Source organism: Coptis chinensis, chromosome 5 (assembly GCF_015680905.1).
Source record: "Coptis chinensis isolate HL-2020 chromosome 5, ASM1568090v1, whole genome shotgun sequence".
Taxonomy (NCBI): domain Eukaryota; kingdom Viridiplantae; phylum Streptophyta; class Magnoliopsida; order Ranunculales; family Ranunculaceae; genus Coptis; species Coptis chinensis.
Window position 1 is genome coordinate 71,550,596 of NC_141460.1, and position 10,830 is coordinate 71,561,425.

Genomic DNA, 10,830 nt, shown 5'->3' on the forward strand with positions numbered 1-10,830 from the left:
ACAAAGAGTTAAGCTTTGGTTTTTATACTTTCAGATCCAAAAATTGTGCATGGGCTTGGAGCCATGTTTTGGGCCAGAGAATCAGGCCCAAAACCCAATTCTTTCAGTCCAAAAAGGCCTCTTCAGCTGCAGTTGTCTTCAACAGACTTTTCGTCCACTTTTGCTCTTCTGATTGGATCAAAGCTTAGACCATTGGAAATCTCTTTCCTAGCCGGTCGTTTTGACATAAGGTTGGCCCCATTCCGAGGTCTGAGTCCAAAGATACGACCTTTGGAAGTTCTGTTGACTTGTGTGTTGTTTCTACCCGCGTCGACTTTTCAGCTTTTGGCCGGGCTTTAGAAAGGCTTTGTCTTCTTGAATCTTGGCCTTTAATCACGGAACTCCTTAGTAACCGACCTTTGCTCCTTTATCTTGCTAAAGTGGCACATTTTTGCACATAATGGACTTTGAAGCCTGAAATGCATAAAAACACGTAATCAGTGTTAACTCTTAATTATTACTCACATAATTGGTCTAAAAGTATGACTGTTACAGGGTTAAAACTACAGTTTTGGGCTCTTATCAGATATTCACCACACGCTTTTTCTGGTGTATGAAGTGATCTATAAACGCCTGTTCCAATTCTTGAAAATTTCTTATGCTCCTCGCTGGTAACTGATAAATGATAAAATACTAGTTTACCTACGAAATGAACGTTGCAACTCAAAACGTAAGTAAACTAAAACTTTTACGAGTCTATGTTTATCAAGTTTTCTACTCTCAATTCTATCGAAATAGAGTGGAGTAACAAATTCGTTCCACTCCTAGTTCTCTAGCATGGAATGATTTCATAGTTAACTAATCGGTCTTAAGTCTAATGAGAGGTTTACGAGGGGAATTCTATACTACGAGGTGAATTAAATTAACAAGTTACGAATAACGAAATGCTACGGAATACTGAATGTGAATCTAGATAAAGAATTAGAGGGGAATTGATTCCACCTCGAATCCAACTTAATCACCTAGCATAGACTGTTGTAATCCAATTCTTACGTTCTTACGGTAAGAATTGCTCGTTCTAATCCCTAATTAACATAACATTTCTACCAATTATAACTAGCATGTGAGGTCGTCCACCCATTCTCATGGCGAAACACGACCTTCTAGAATGGAATAGACTCTACAACAATTCTACACTTATACAACTAAGCTTTCATCAAGGCTTCATCAACCCCTCTAATGGAGGTTTAGCCTTGATTCATCAAACCATCATTTCCCATATTATTATAACTAAACATCATATCAAAATTCTAACTTGACTAATTTAACTAACAATACTTCAATCTAATTTAACAACTCAGAAATGATAATCAACAAGAATTAAAACTAGATCTATAATTTGAAATGACAAAATCGAAATTGACAAAATAGCTATTTTATTTATCAAACTAATTAAGAACAATGATTCTAAGAGTTTAATCTAAAACAAGAATTGAATTGAAGCTAAACTAAATTAAAAACAATTAAATCTAGATCTAAAATTATCTATATTTTTAGGTTTAACTAGCTACCATTAACAAAGATCTAAGCTTTGGTTTTTATATGTTCAGATCCAAAAATTGTGCATGGGCTTGGATCCATGTTTTGGGCCAGAGAATCAGTCCCAAAACCCAATTCTTTCAGTCCAGAAAGGCCTCTTCAGCTGTAGTTGGCTTCAACAGACTTTTCGTCCACTTCTGGTTCTCTGATTGGGTCAAGGCTTAGACCGTTGGAAAGCTCTTTCCGAGCCGGTCGTTTTGACATAAGGTAGGCCCAATTCCAAGGTCTGAGTCCAAAGATACGGCCTTCGGAAGTTCTGCTAATTTTGAGTGTTGTTTCTGCCCGCGTTGACTTTGACTTTTCAGCTTTGACCGGGCTTTAGAAAGGCTTTGTCTTCTTGAATCTTGGCCTTTAATCACAGAACTCCTTAGCAACCAACCATTGCTCCTTTATCTCATCAAAGTGGCATATTTCTGCACATAATTGACTTTGAAACCCAAAAGCGTAAAAACACGTAATAAGTATTAACTCTTAATTATTACTCACATAATTGGTCTAAAAGTATGATGTTACGGGGTTAAAACTACAGTTTTGGGCTCTTATCAAACCATCCCCAAACAGCATTTTGCTTGTCCTCAAAGCAAATATGAGAAATTAGAATAAGTGACCAAAAATGGAGTTCTAACTACTCTCGTTTATTTGAGTCGCGATTGCATTGACCATATCTGACAAGGGCCTTAAACCACTAGGAGTTCCCTAGTGGGCCGAGTTATAGCCTCGTGAGAGTTTTCGATGAAGGTACTCACAAACTTCATCTATACTACAAACGACTAAGAAATAAAACTATTATTTCCTCATTCATGTCTCAACTATCTATACATCTCCACTAGATTGAATAAGAATAACCAAGTCAAAACCTAAACTAATATATGCATAATAATCAATCATCTATGATACAAATATATATACTATGAGTAATACTATGAAATGCCTAGCGTGGTTCATTTCTGAAAAACTTCGAATAAGCGTCCTTAAGTAGGTCCTCACATAAATGTCAAGACAAAACCACTCGATTTTTTCAGCTCGAGTTTATTTACTCCGATTAATGCGGTGGGCACACTTTACCTTACAATCTCACTGACAACAAAGGAAGCCGGAGTCGATCAAACACATCGCCACTTACTATCACACTAACCTATTCCTAATTGAACTAGAGGTCTTTATTAGGTGTTCATGCGGGGATTAGGATATGGTTTAAGAAGAAAGGAAATGGATATTCAAAGGACAAGTCCGAGATAGTAGAGTCTTCATATTATGTAACTTAGAGAAAACCTTGTTATTTACTTTTGCTTCTACACTTTGTTTCCATCCTTAGCCATTTTTTTTTTTTTTTTTCTTTGGCTTTTGACTCCTTTTATTCTATTTTTTTTGGAGTTTTTATTTTATTTCTATTTTTATTTTTCTTTTTCTTTGGATGGAAACTTCTTTTTTTTTATTTTCCTCAAGCAATTAACTAACTTTTGTTTACACGGTTTTCTCTTCTTCTTTCTTCCTCATTCTATTCTCGGACTTATTCTAGATTGGGTAGGTTGATTTTTTATTTTTTATTTTGTTTTGTTTTTGTAACAGGGGTAAAGGATTTGTGGGTTATGAAAGGCTAAAGAAAGGCTCGGAGGGCTTACTAATTAGGAAAATAATTCATAGGTTTGAATTTACGGCTATATCGATCCAAAGAGGGCCTAAATTCTCGCTTAGGATATGGCATAGTGATCAAGCAAGTGGGCGTGTGATTTCTCTATCCAGATTTTACTTCTCCCTTGTGTCATTTCTCAAATGTTTTAAACTCATATAAGGCTTTAGGCTATATTCTCCACAGGATTTGTAGAATAAGTACTCTAGCCTAGATTTCCAGAAACTTCTTCGCTAACAATCATAGATACTCATGTAATATATTTATAGATAGATGCAAAGATTATTACCTACATATTAACCTAAGTTTCTAACAATTATTACGATGCAAAAGCTACATTGAGACTTCTAGATTGTTAAGAGCATAGAAAAAAAAACAATACCAATATTCCTAAGTGTATAGCATAAACTTATTTATTTATATTTTTTAAAATTTTTAACTTGAAAACAAATGCATGTTATACATATCTATATCCTAACAGATGCCTTAATTACACGTTTTCTATGCCCCCAACAAAGAAGCATGCTTTGTCCTCAAAGCATTTAAATAAAGAGGGTAGAAAAATACCATGGAAACGCTGTGAAATTCGGAACATCTGCAAAACAAGGTTAGAACATACTAATATAGGGAAAAGAAAAAAATCTTGACGCGAACTCTATAAGAGTTCCACCCATTATGGGGTTAACAAATTAAATTGCTTAGGACATAAAACGATTGATAACAAAACTAAAACTTACCTTATCTCCCACTTAAAGCATCCTCCTCCTCATTAAAGAGATGAGGTTCCTTTGCATCCTGCCAGTCCATTATAACTTGCCAAGCTTGCCGCCATTTATTATCTACTAATGCTAACCTGTTAAGTGTTATTATGTCTTATGGGATATACGGGGCAACCAAATGAGGTTGCACCTGCCATCCCGGCCAAGTCATTATTCGCAATGAGCGAACCACCCAATTGGTGGGTCTCATGACTTCAACCCTTTTCCAATCTGTGAATTGTGCACATAATACAGGTAAACAACTACGCATGATGCGGCTTACCAAAACAAGCATAAGAAGATACTTACGCCTCATGCTTTAGGCTCTCTTAAGACTAGCGACTCAAACTCGGGGAATGTCATATCGGCGACGTCCCTCAGCTAAAGCGAGGAAAATGTCACCAGCAGTACTATTTGCATAAATGAACTGCCATTCCCCCAAAATATTCATCAGGATGAATAACATGGTGGTGCCTACGTTTAGGAAAAGGCTACCAAGGGCAATGCTATATCGCCCCTAGTCCATTACTTGAAATACCCCTCCCCCATAATACTCATGGAAATATGTATAATCATAAAGGTATGCATTATCGGTCATATATGCCCATGTGTGAACGAGGATCGGTATTGGTAATCCACGAAACTAAAGCGACCACATTTTTTATTAAATTCTAGTGTCGTGTCATCAACTTCTGACGGAGAATTCTTGTTCTCCATCCGATTACAATAGAATTTAACGTGGTCGTAGAAATAAAGCGATAGCGGGATCTAAACTGCGGATGGCGCCATCCTAACTGCGGGATCCCGTGGTTTCCGAACCAATGTCCATAGGTTTCGGTTCCCAACACGTCTTGAAAGACTGTTCAGGTATGACTATAGGATATGTCATCTCAACGACTCTTTGAACAGTTCCAAAAATCCTAGAATGACCCTCAGAAAATTGGAATTTTCCGTGTTCACGAGGGCGGTATGCTGCGCTCGCTTTGAAGCGGTGTGCGCTCATGGGTTTTTGGAGTTACAGTGTTTGGGCGTGAGTCGCGCTCAACTTGGGTGCGGGTCGCTCGAAAGTAAAATTTCTAGGCGTGAGCGAGCGCGGTGTGCGCTCTACTAAAAAGCGCAGTGCACTTTCGTAAGTCTTTGAAGCAAAAGTTTAGAGGAAAAAGAAGGAAAAGCTTGGAGTGAAAGGTAAGGGATGATGGTGGGGTGTAGTGTGGTTTGTTAGTGCAGAATTAAGGGAGTTTAAATAGGTTCTGAGCTTCCAAAATGAATCGGCAAGTTGCCAAATTGTTTTAAGGCAATTTCGAAAATAGAAAAATTCCAAACCCGAAAATGGAAACAAACCATCTTCTTGATTTTCTAAAAATCTTGGTATCTTTTATACTGGATTTAGAATAGTAACTTGCAAACTCTCCTAGATTTCATGCTACCACCACACATAATCATAGATATGCCGATATCGGCCAAATTCTAAACCTTTACTCCAAAACAACTTTACAGCAGATGATCATATAACGAATTATGCTCGGTACAAATATTATCACCCCCAAACAAGTCGGGAATGTGGGATTAATGATAAAAACAAGCAGAATTCGAAAATAACCAATTATATTAAAACTAAAATTTAAATCCAAACGACATAAAACAAACACATTAATATTTAAATTTAACAACTGAATTAAAATCCAACTAAGAAAACAATAAAAACCATGAAATAACAGCGAACACAAACTGATGGTGAACACCTAGCCGTGTGATGAAGATGGACCCTGAGATGGAGATTGGTCCTGGGATGGAGAATGGCTTGAGCCATCTGTCCTTCGGCGACGACGCTCATGCCTCTCAGACTCGGCTGAAACAGAATCCTCCATGGGTGGCATGCGTCGTAGCATCTCTATTCGGAACAAGCGTTGTGCTTCCATCTCGATCCCCGAAAGCATCTTGGGCTTGGTGATCTTTGGTGGATAGTCTCCATGTTAGACAAGATATCGTCCTGAACCCTTTCGAGCATTTCAAGTATCGTCTGAAGGTTCGTTTGCTTATTTCGAACTACAATCTGTCTATCTCGGATATCTTCACAAATACCATAAACGCAACGCAAGCCAGTTTGCAACACTTGCATGCGTTCTAAATTAGAACTACAACTATCTAATGCATCGTCATCTAGACATGTCATATCCTCCCTTTCATCCTCCGACTCAACCACCTTTCCTTCAGACAACGACCAAGTCTCGTGGATGCAATCCGTATAAATACTTACATTAGAATGCAATTTGATCTTAATAGGAGCAGATTTTGCGACAGCTCTAAAGAAGAGCATGATCTTAGTGATCAATACGGGAAGAGGCGCCAAGCTCTTTCCCACTCCTCTAATCACATTAAAAATTAAATCGAGGATGCATAAATTATACTTATTCGTTTGCAAAATCCGTGAGAACGTCTGAGACATTGCGGACCGATATCGGTGACTTTGTCTTTCTCGAGCGTTCCTACCAATCCACCGAGCTCTGACCCGGTTGATTGGTTCTCGTGGTTGATTAGCGGACACCTGATGAGATTTCGGATTGTATTCACCCTCCACGGCGGTATCTTTCATCAAAGCGGGAACTCCGCCAAGATCTTCGATTCACGAATGGTCGTTTCTAGGTTGCTTTCGCGTAATTCCTAACAAATTTCGAGCCAACAACCGTCTCGTTACTTCCTCTCCTCGTTCTGCTACATTAATGAAAATCCTATCCCCTCAATTCTCGCTTCTTATAAAACTGTTCTACCAAATCATAGTGATAGAACTCCTCGGTCGAAATTACCACAATCCGTTCCAATCCTCTCCTCATCATCTCCGTCGTAAAATGGCGCTGAAAGCATCGGCGACAAGCGCGTGCTCGGCAAAATTCTTTTGTCGTAAGCGCCATTGAAGTTTTTGCAACAACCAATGGTTTGTAGGCGGTGGGGAGGCGAGTTTGATGTAAAACAACCAAAGAAACCGCGGTGGTGGTGGCGATGGTGGTGGATGCGGTGGCAGGTTGAAGCTTGAATTGGTGGCTGTTTTTTTGAGTTTTAAAATTGTTGGGGTTGGTGGTGGTAATGGTTTGGAGAAGATTTCGGTTTGATTAAAATGGTTGGCGTGGGTGTAGTTAGGTTTTCTTTTTTTTTTTTTTTTTTTTTTTGGTGTTTAAGGTTGAAAACTTTGTTAATGGCGGTGGTGGGTTAGAAGCGATCTTCGTTATTGGAAAGCAGGGGGCGCGAGTCGCGGTGCCGATCTTGTCTTGCGGGTTTGGGCCCAAGCCCATTTGAATTCGAAATTTTCCGATTTTTCAGCAATTTCAAATTCAATTTGGCTTAAGTTCTTGGCCTGATTTTGGCGAATGAGTTATGGAAATGATCGGTAGAGAATTTCCAATCCAATGATCCATAAAACACTCAATTCCAACTATGGGTGACGTATAAGAAGGTGGAAAAATGCCGAAAGTCGTGTGTGGCGTAAGTTATGCGAACGAAGGAAATCTAAGTTTTAGATTACGTCAACCCAATTGAACTACAACTATTGGGCCTAAGCAACACAAATGGAAAGTTCGAGCAATCCGGATGGAAAGACCGACTGCCCACCCCCAAACAAATTTCTAAACACAAAATTTGTTCTAACGTGGGTCGTTTAAAGTCAAATTCCCAAGACTTGTTGGATTGCTATTTCTACGATTTAGAATTTTTTTTTTATTAGTTTATTATAAGAAAAATGAAAAACAATAATTACATAATTCACCCCATAGAGGAACATGACTCAAAAACCGAGAAAACATGCAAAAGTGGAAAACGTGAATTATGTTAACCGTGGACTTAGGATCCGGTACTTACAGCCACACACTCCATAGGGAGGGCCCGGTTACCTGAATGGTGCACTTACCACTACATGGAAGTGAAAGGAAGTACACCAAATGACAACGGTCAATCCTCATAGGCGGTCCCGTAAAAGGACTTCCTCTACATCGAGGGGACGAAGTTAAGTGAAAATGTTTTAACCGTTGACCATTAACTTGAAAGATGCTTGTTGTCATTGGGATTTACCAAGGTGATTTCCTGTAAGGGGTGACTTGATAACTAGAAAAGGACCGGACCAACGGGTTTTAGTTTCCACAGGAAAATATGTAGGCGGGGAGTTGTAAAGCAAAAATCTTTTGACCAACCACAAACTCTTTTCGCGCCAAGATTTGCTTATCATGAACCGTTTCATGTTAGCTTTATAATCCTTGGCGAGATCGTAAGAATCTTCACGGATTTCTTCAAGCTCATTCAATTGCAACTTCGTTTGACACCTGCCTCATCAATATTGAAGTTAAGGCTTTTATAGCCCACGAGCCGCGGTGCTCTAATTCAATCCGCAAATGACATGGTTTCCCAAATACAAGTCTAAAGGGAGACATACCTATAGGAGTTTTGAAAGCAGTTCTATCGCCCATAAGGCATCCGATAGGCGCCGACCCGATCTTTCCTATCGGGGTTTACAGTTGTTTCTAAAATCTTTTTAATTTTCCTATTAGAAACTTCTACTTGTCCGCTAGTTTGTGGATGATAAGGAGTTACTACTTTGTGTGTAACTCCATACTTTTTCACTAGGGATGCAACAACTCTGTTGCAAAAATGTGTTCCACCATCACTAATGATGGCTTTAGGAATGCCAAACCGACAGAAAATATATTCTTTAATAAAAAATACAACGGTCTTATGGTCATTGCTATGGCAAGCTAGGGCCTCTATCCACTTAGACACGTAGTCCACGGCAACTAGAATATAAATGAAACCGTGGGAAACAGGGAAGGGACCCATGAAATCAATGCCCCAAACGTCAAAAATTTCTACTATCAAGATTGGATTTAGTGGCATCATATTACGCTTCGTGATTCGCCCAAGTTGTTGGCAATGAATACACGTCTTGCAATGCACTTGGACATACTTAAAAAGGGTGGGCCAATAAAATCCATATTGAAGAACTTTAGCGGCTGTTTTCATCCCACTAAAATGGCCACCACACTCTTTGTCATGGCAGAACGATAGAACTTCATTATATTCTCACTGGGGAATACAACGACGAATAATCTGATCCACACAATACTTAAAAGGTAGGGCTCATCCCAGTGGTATAACTTAACTCGGCCAAGAACTTCTTCACGTTCATTTCTTGACCAATTATAAGGCATAACATCAGCCGCTAAATAATTTACAATGTCGAAGATACCATGGTCTTTGAAAAATAGCATCTGGATGCTCATCAAGAAAAAAGTTTCGGTATGGACTCGGAATCACTATTATCGTCGTTTGTAAGTCTAGATAAGTGGTCGGCAACTACGTTTTCGACCCTCTTTTTGTCCTTTATTCTAATGTGAACTCTTGCGGAGAAGGATCCATCGGATTAATCTGCTTAGCATCCTTCTTTGCAAGAAGGTACTTAAAGGTCATGATGGTCCGTGTAAACTAAAGTTTTAGAACCAACCAAATAAGGACTAAACTTATCTAAAGCATAAATGATGGCTAAGAATTCTTTTTTCTGTAGTTGAATAATTTAGTTGAGCATCGTTTAAGGTTTTACTAGCATAATAAATAACGATGGACTTATTATCTAGTTTTGTCCCAAAGGCTGCACCAACCTGCATAGTCACTAGCATCACACATGAGTTCGAAGGTTTAGACCAATCGGGGTATAATTGGTGCAGAGGTTAGAGGCTTTTAAAAGTTTCAAAAGCCTGCTACGGTTAAAATTAAAATCAAAGATTGCATCCTTCAAAAGCAGATTAGTTAAAGGCCTAGCTATTTTAGAAGTCTTTAATAAAATGCCTATAAAAACTGCATGGCCTAGAAAGGCTCTAATATCACGGACGGTCCGTGGTTTAGGCAGAAATCGCTATCTTATCTAGTTTGGCCTTATCTGCTTGATGCCATCACTAGATACAATGTGACCTAGTACTATGCCCTTTTTCACCATGAAATGACACTTTTCCCAGTTTAAAACGATGCTCTTTTCTTCACACCATGTCAAAACCTTAGACAGGTTAGACAAACAGTCTGTGAAGGAATCTCCATAGATAGAAAAATCATCCATGAAAACTTCCATAAAGCGCTCTACCATGTCACTAAATATATGAATAATACACCGATGGAAGGTACCAGGAGCATTACAAAGGCCAAAAGGCATTCGTTTATAGGCATATGTTCCAAAGAGACATGTTAAGGTAGTCTTTTCTTGGTCATCAATATCAATAATAATTTGAAAATAGCCTGAGTAACCATCCAGAAAACAATAAAAAACATGACCAGCGAGGAGTTCGAGCATTTGATCTATAAAAGGTAAAGGAAAGTGATCCTTTCGTGTCATAGCATTTAAACGTCAGTAATCAATACAGATCCTCCATTTCATAGGACCTTGTGTGACAACATAGTCACCCTTTCCGTTCGTACCATGGTAACTCCCCGATTCTTAGGAACTACATGAATGGGGCTTACCCATTCGCTATCGGAGATTGGGTATATGATACCCGCGTCGAGTAATCGTAAGACTTCTTCCCTAACCACCTCTTTCATGGCGGGGTTCAAGCGGCGAGGTTCGCGAGAAGTCTTGGCGTTATCCTCCAAATGGATCACGATGAGTGCAAACATTAGGGTCAATTCCCCCAAATGTCGGCTAGGGACCAACCAATCGCATGGACCGATGTTCCCTAATCACCCGGATTAAACGTGTCTCTTCATTCTTAGATAACGAGAAGATATAATTACGGATGACTACCATCCGGATCAAGTTGAATATATTTTAACTCGGGGAAGGGTTTAAGCACCGGGTGGAAGGAAAATCAATAGATGTTTAAATCGGGGTCCTCATTT